At 37.8% G+C, this 8,497-nt stretch overlaps 1 pseudogene; it reads left to right on the top strand.

Moving 5' to 3' along the window:
* The first annotated feature begins 1,291 nt into the window (after positions 1-1,291).
* LOC107141128 lies at positions 1,292-7,848 on the top strand (annotated as a pseudogene).
* The last annotated feature ends 649 nt before the right edge of the window (positions 7,849-8,497 follow it).

Genomic DNA, 8,497 nt, shown 5'->3' with positions numbered 1-8,497 from the left:
GTTACTTGAATCTGCTTATGTAATTCATTTTCAAAGTATACTTTCATTGTTTGGGCTTGCTATCTAATGATTTCTTTAAGATTCCATTCCATCTGAGTCAGGTATGCCTTTTTTCTGTCCATTTTTCTGATGCCTCTAGGTTCTCTTGTAAATTTAAGTCATCCTGCATTGTTTGTAATCCTTTTTTCCCCTTGTTTTTTTCATGGTGCTCACATTGCTTTCCAACTCTTTGACTGTTGTGTTTCTGTTTTCTCCTATAAATTTGTTTTGGTTTTGTATAGCTCCAAGATCTCTCTTTTGTGTTGGGAGACAATGTTTAGAGATGTTGGATTTAATTGTGATTTAAGGTAAATTCATTAGTTTCATTAAAGGCCTACGGATTTTGATGGCATATAGAGAATTGAGGCTTGAACTTAGGATTTTATGTTAAGGTCGGGCGATTTGATGGTGTGGAGGTTAGTATATCTTAGTTTCTTTGGGGGGGTTGTTCAAATGCAGGCGGATATTAACAAGAGAATAGACAGGAGTACTTGGGGGCTTAGGCGGACTATAGACCGTCTCCTAATATTCATCTATTTACATTTAGTAAATTACACGTAATTGGAGTGGTCATGCTTGGGAGAAAATATAGGGAAAAGGTAAGGAAGCAAACCAAGAAAGAGAGAGGGAGAGAAGAAAGAAAGAGAAAAAATAGAAAAGAAAAAGAAGAAATGATAAAAAAATAATAAAATAAAGTAAAATAAAAATTACAATTTAAAAAAAAAAGCACTGTTAGGCTTCTATTTTCTTCGCTTCCAGTAGGTGGTGCTGTGCCTTCCGGACCAAGATTTTGCCCTCCGGCTGTAGGAAACAATCCGTATGAGGGCACTCCCTCCTCCCCCACCTGGTGTCTCTCCAATCCTGTTCATTTAGGTTTATTCCTGGCCTCTAGTCTCCTTGCTTCTCCCGCCAGACAGGCCTTCCCAAGTGTGATACCTCTCCACAGTTCAAGCTACACTCTGGGCCTGCAGATTCCTGGATGTGGAGCGCAGCTATTGGGAACCTGTCCCCTATTGTTTTGATTCCCTCTGATAGCCACTCCTCCGAGAGCTGGCGAGACAGGTTTCTTTTTCGCCCCTGGTGGGAGGGGGGAGTTGGAAGTCAGGTGCTTTTACCTTTCCCCACGCCTCTATTCACGCTCACTCTGATAATCAAAGCCCCGGAAAGCCAGGTAGAGATTTTATGTGATTTCCCCACTGTATGGGAGAAGGGCTAAATGTCACACACCTGTTTTATTGCTGAACTTGCTGCGATGAGGTCGGATCTGTGGGAAACTGGCGATGGTGACGTCAGCTCTCCAAGATGGTGGCTGCTGGCTTCCTCAGTGGGGTGTCCGGTGTGGAGGCAGATCTAGACTGTTTCTCTCCCCTGTCTCAAACCCAGAACTCAGCCTGGAGTACTGTGAGGGCACAGTTGGCAGGACCCCACAGAATCCGTAGCACCATTTCTCTGCGTTGCTGGCACGTCGGCACACAGGCTCCGGCTGTGGGGCTGGCCACTGATCAATCAGCCTGAATTTCCAGGGGCACGGTTCACTCATGATTGAGCCGCAGATACTAATCCTCAGGTGTTGGAAATCCTTCCTCCAGGTTTCAGTGCACCCCAATTTTGCTGGAAATTCCTAACAAGATAGCTTCTGGTCGCTCTAAACTCTCTATTCCCCTGTGCAGTACATGGGGTACACGGGGGTGATGCACTCTATTCGCCTCCATCTTCCTTCTTTGTTTATTAATTTAGTTTTTTTGTGGTGCTGAGGATCAAACCAAGGCCTCTTCACATGATAAGCACACACTTTACCACTGAGGTGCCACAGAAGGGCTGTCACATTGATAGCAGCTAGTCAATTTCTTTACAGTTTGGGCCTTTTAACAAATACCTTAAATAAAATTCAAAATTGTTAATTTTCATATGTTTGTCAAACCATTCCACCCAAACATTACTATTTAGTTATTTGACCTGAGTCTATATGTTGTCATTTTGTAATAGACATGTGTTCTACATCAGTTTGAAGACTCACGCAGGCACTATCCCACATTTTTTATTTTATAAATTGATAAACATTTGTCCCAGTAACAACATATTGCTAAAAAGGAACTGAATTTGGGTCTATATAAGGCTAACAAGTATTGGTTCTTCAGTGTTTTCAACTTACACTATGTAACTTTCCATTTAATTTAAAAGTTCTATACCTCTAAGTTTCACATATAAATATCTAATTTATCCTCATTTCTTTCTCTCTCTCCCCCCTATCATTTGCCAAGGATAAACATACACTAAGATCCAACAGAAATCTTTATAGAGTAAGCTGAGATAACTAAGTTCTTGCCAGAAAGTTGAATCTTATTAATCAGAGGGAATATTCTTTCTCTTAGGTAGTAAACTTTCCATCAACACTACTTCTGAAACCTGGTGTATCTTTTTCTCCCAAACATTCATAAACTATTAATTTAATAATTTAGATATAATTGATTATAAAGTTGCAGTAATATTAATGCACTGATTAATAAAAAATCAAATGATTAACTAAAATATATCAAGCTTCAAATATATTTAGCAAATGATGATGATACTACTACTCTTACTGACAACAAGAATTCAGAGGAACAAATATTGAGATATTCATGCTTTCTGAAGTTATTGATTGGACTTGTATTTGCCAATTTCAGTGTAGGAAATGAAAATATAGCACTGAGGAAAAAAAAAGTCAAATTCTCGTTCAGTAATTAAAAACAAATAAATGTATATATTTCTAGATTTATGTTTACTATGAGCCAGAACTTCATACGTTACATATGTCAAACTTTATGAGGGGCTGGGGTTATGACTCAGTGGTAGAGTGCTCACCTCACACGTGCAAGGCCCTGGGCTTGAGCCTCAGCATCACATAAAATAAATAAATAAATAAATAAAAGTTATAAAACAAACAAAAAAAACTCTTATAAAAAAACTTATGAATGTAGTTATTTTCTCTGAAGTGATCACTGTGTAGTGATTAGACAAAGGGAGTTTCTAAAAATTCCAATAATGTAATAATAGGCATCTTGAAAGAATTCAGAAGTGGTTCAAAGGAAGGAAGTTTCACAATCAGTTGTCAAATTTGTTTAAGTTCCATGAAAGAAATGACATTTGATTATTTGATTGTTATTCTAGCTTCCTTCTGATTCAAGTACTTTAAGTTATAAATGTTCATCTGAGTATTGTTTCATCCCAGAGAGCCTTACATTTTAAATTGTTATTATCGCTTAGTTCTCAAATATTCATCATGTCGGCTTGGGGTCTGACTTCCTTCACAAGACTCCTAAAGTACAAGAAATAAAATAAAATAATCAATAAATGGGATGGATTCAAACTAAAAAGTTTCTTCTCAGCAAAGGAAACAGTAGATAATGTGAAGATAGAGCCTACAGATGGGGAGAAAATGTTTACCACATGCACATCAGATAGAGCATTAATCTTCAGGATATAAAAAGAACTCAAAAAACTTAATACAAAGAACAAATAACCCAATAAATAAATGGGCTAAGGAACTGAGCAGACACTTCATGGAAGTTATACAATCATCAAATATATGAAAAAATGTTCATCATCTCTAGAAATTAGAGAAATGCAAATCAAAACTATTCTAAGATTTCATTTCACTCCAGTCAGAATGGCAAGTATCCAGAATACAAGCAAAAGTATGTGTTGGCAAGAATGTGAGGAAAAAGATTCACTCATATATTGCTGGTGGGAATGCAAATTGGTACAACCACTATGGAAAGCAGTATGGAGATTCCTTAGAAAACTTGGAAAGGAAATACCATTTGACCTAGCTATCCCACTCCTTGGATTATACCCAAAAGACTTAAAATTAGCATACTGCAGTGACACAACCGCGTCAATGTTTATAACAGCACAATTCACAATAGCTAAACATGAAACCAATATAAGTACCTTTCAACAGATGCATGGATAAAGAATTAAAGACTATTATGCTAAGTGAAATAAGTCAATCCCAAAAAACCAAAGGCCACATGTATTCTCTGGTGTGTGGATGCTGATCCATAATGTGGGGATAGGGGGCTAAGAAAGTTTGGATTGGGCATAGGGGAGTAAGGGGTTTGGGCTGGGAAAAATGGTGGAATGAGATGGACATTATTTCCCTATATACATGTATGATTGCACAAATGGTGTGACTCAGCATCATAGACAGTAGGAGAAATTAGAAGCTGTGCTCCATTTGTGTACAATAAGTCAAAATGCATTCTGCTGTCATGGATAACTAATTAGAACAAATATATATATATATATATATATATATATATATATATATATATGAGGATGTTTCTTGAATGATCCATATATAGGACAGCCAACTGAGGGGAAAACCCACCCCAAATATGGGCAATAGGTTGGAGGCCTGATAGAACAAAAAGATTTAAAAAAAAAGAAAAACAACAACAAGGAAGCAGAAGCAGATCCAAACTCTATTATTCTTAAACAGTGCTTAGGTTGATGCTGCTACTACCTGGGAACATCTGACTCTAGCCCTTCAGTCTTCAAAGTGCCCTTGACTCTCCAGAGAGTTTCTTGGCCTTTGGTCCTGGACTAGGGCTGCATCATTGGTCCCACTTGTTCTGAGGCTCCAGCTTCTTGGACTGAGCAGCAACTGGTTCCTCCAACTTTCCAGCCTAATGTGGAGGGAGAATGAAAGGGAAAGAGGAAGTACTGGGGACTGAATTAAAACAAATTATATTCCATGCTTTTAAAATTATGTAAGAATGAATGTTAATGTTATGTACAACTAAAAAGAATCAATAAAAAAGAACAATTTATTTTTTCTCAATTTTTGTTTCCATTCATATTTACCTTGATTCTGCTATGTTTCTCCAGTTTGTTAATTTCTTATTTAAAATGTATTTTTCATTCTTGAGCATGAAGTTCCAAAGATAAACAATAATTGATTTTGTATACATTTATTCTACAATTGGAACATTCTCTTAAAAATGTAACTTATAAAATGGTATAAATCTTGGGAATGTATTTTATCTTACTTCTTCATATCAACTTTACTATAAACACAAAATATTTTCAATAAAACCATGTTAAGTGAGAGATATATATTTTCATTCAATTTAAGGATATACTTATAATTATTATTATTTTTTAATTGGTTTTCAAATAATTTTTGCATATTGATAGTCTCTCAGATTTATCTCTTTTTTGCTTGGGTCATAGGTGGCGTTAGTAATATTACTTCTATCCTAATAGGAAGTCATATACAGAACTGTAGAACCAGTAAAAAGGTTTGCATTTAATTTTTCTTCAAGAATCCTTCCAGTATTTTCTCTTGCCATAGTAACTTCACATTTCAATACAATACCTATCACATAAAGGAGTCAATAGAATAATTCTTGATCTTCCAAAGGAAATTTTCATGAACATTTTTGTTAATATCTTATTTAAATCAAGTTTTATGAAGTTTATGCAATTATTTTGAATCTTGATGTTATTTTCTCTGAATTTTTATTAGTTTAGACATACTTATGATAATCAATTTCTTTGCCATTTCCTTTATTATCTTTGTGTTAACTATCATTTGTTTTTATCTAAGTTCCATACCTTTTGTTTCATCTTATCCCCCTCTAGCATGTCCTCAACCTACATGTCACTTCCCTATAAAATGTCATCATTCGGAAACTCAAATTTCTATTTTTTTTTTTTGTAATTCATAATACTCAAATTAATTTCCATTAACTGCTAATTCTATTACTATAAAAAAATTAGGATTAATATTTGTTGAGATTAAATCCCTGAGAAATACCATGTCAGAAATGCAGAGGCAGAGGAGTCATAGAAGGATGGAAGGAAGAAAAGGGGGAGGGAGGGAGGAAAAACAAAAGGAAAAGTAACATAAAAGAATAGATAAAGGAACAGACTGAAAATGATCAGGCAATTTGATTATGATAGTAGGATGTGTGCCAGAGGCACCAAAAGAAGTTCGTCTTTCAAGTCAGAAGTGTTCAACAGCATTAAGTGGCTCTCTTGTGTGTGTGTCTCCTTCTTTCCCTCTTCCTCTCTCTCTGTTTCTCTCTCTTCCCAACCACCAGAAGCATTTGTCTTCTCGCCTCTGGAGAAGATTTCCCACTTTTGGAGAAGAAGCACAGGGGATCCTGCATACACTGCAGCTTCCTAAGCTGGGTGACTTGGGCTGGTTTTTCTGCAGCCTCTCAGCCACCACCCTCAGCATAGGTACACTGGCTGCCATCCTAGGCACTGGTTCACTCACAGGCCAAAGGCCCTGGAACCACCATCAACCTCCTGATGCAGTCAGAAGAACTGGAGGACAGTGGCAGGGCCCAGTGATCTGTGATTGGAGGGAACTATCTTACCCACTTAGCTACTACTATGATGATGCCAGGATCATGTACCAGGTGTTCTGCTGTAGGCTGAGTATCTCAGGGAATGAGCCCTGACATGGCTTCAGGAAACCCAAGCATCTGTATCAGTGGCTATACTACAGGAGGTGGCCAATAGAACTGAAATTCTGAAGTCCTGACTTCTCCAGCACAACTGTAAAGCAAGTACAGATCAGTTTATTGAGTTTTTTTGCACAAAATAAACCAGAATGGATCATTGCAGAATTGTCTCATTATATGTATTCCATGGTGGTGCTGTAACTTTATGACACCTTGGGCCTTGGAGCTATTCCTGCATCACCAATACCCTGGACATAATACCATGGTTTTATGGATAATACAATGATTTTATAGATAAGCCTCAGAAAAATATGCTTCTACTAGAGCATGTGGAGAACAAGGAGACTCTAGGGCTCAAGATGATTGCCCTCATGGAGTCATTTGTGGATGCCCTGAAAGAAAAGAGTGCAGAAGCTGGAGGTGGTCATCAAGTCTATTCAAGCTGTGGAGGACAGTGATGGAGTGAATCACCATGCTCTTGTGATCCCATAGCCTGATGACCTCTCCTTAGTGTGTTTCACAAATGGTGCAACAGGGAACCCTGAAGGTATGATTCGCATCCATCGGAACATGGTAGCTGATTTCTCAGGCTTTCTGAAAATGACAAAGTGATTTTTCTGAGGTAGGATGATGTGCTCATGTCCTTCCTGCCGCTGGCTCACATATTTAGAGAGTAATCCAGTCCATTCTCTACTGCCAGGGAAGGTGTGTTGACTTCTTTCAGGGAGACATCTATCTCTGATGACATGAAGGCTCTATACTTTACCATGTTCCTGGTTGTCCCACAACTGCTGAACTGGATGTACAACAAGATCTTCAGCCAGGCAGACACTTCATTAAAGCACTGGTGTTGGAGTTTGCAGCAAAATGCAAGCTGGCTGAAGTTCAGAGTGGAATCATCAGTAATAATACTAACTGGGATGAACTATTCTTTAATAAGATTCAGACCAGTCTTGGTGGATGTGTGCGGAGGATTGTTACTGGAGCAGCTCCTCAGGTAACTACATCAACTACCTCACCAGCAGCCCTGGGATTTCTTCTGGCATCTCTGGGGTGCCTGGTTTCTGAAAGTCATGGGCAAACCAAGTATACTGCTAGATGCGCCTTCACCACACCTGGGGACTAGACCTCAAGGTATGTGGGGGCACCTATGCCCTGCAATCATATCAAGCTTGATGTGGAGAAGCTGAACTACTACAACTGCAAAGGAGAGGGAGAGACCTGTGTGAGAGAATCAAATATGTTCAAAGGCTATGTAAAAAATCAGGACAGAACAAAGAAAACACTAGACACTGACAGCTGGCTTCATATTGGAAACATTGGAGAGCCCAGGACAGGAGAAGTGTCCTAAGATTTATTGAGAGACAATCATTTTGACCCTGACTAGAGCAGTTTTTGAACAATATTTGGAGTGGACATGTTAAGCAGAAACAATTTATGAAGTGAAGGGAAAAGGGGAAAATGAAGAAAGTAATTGGAAACATGACTGTCTTCTATAAACATTATGAACATTATGCTTTTCTAGAGTAGATTACTTTATGAACAATAAAACAAGAACATTTATTTTCTGTTGCCTGGAATGCCTTTTTCTTTTCTGCCAAGTTATCCTTTGTTTGTTTGGATAGAATTCGTTATCCCTATATCCCCTGCTGTGATTTGGATAAGTATATTGCAAAGACCTGTTTGTTGAAGGCTTAGTCCCCATGCTGTGGCACTGTTGGCACGTGGTGGAACCTTTAGGAGGGAGTTTGGACCTAATGAGAGCTCTGTAAAATAAATAAGCCTATCTTAGGAAATCAGTATACTTCAAGAAATCAGCAAACATGTAACTAAGTTGCTTGTGGAGGACTAATGCCTATACAAGTATTTCAAAATCAATTACATAGCTTGCAATATAGCAGTTAACTTAAACTATTTACGCTATGGTAACAACAAATATCTAAACTCAAATCTCAGTTTCCTAAAACTAATTTGAAATCACAGAGCCCTAAAACAACTAA

Source organism: Marmota marmota, unplaced genomic scaffold (genome assembly GCF_001458135.2).
Source record: "Marmota marmota marmota unplaced genomic scaffold, marMar, whole genome shotgun sequence".
In the NCBI taxonomy this organism is placed as follows: Eukaryota; Metazoa; Chordata; class Mammalia; order Rodentia; family Sciuridae; genus Marmota; species Marmota marmota.
Note: the sequence above shows the minus strand (reverse complement) of the source record. Positions and strands in the feature narration are given on the sequence as shown.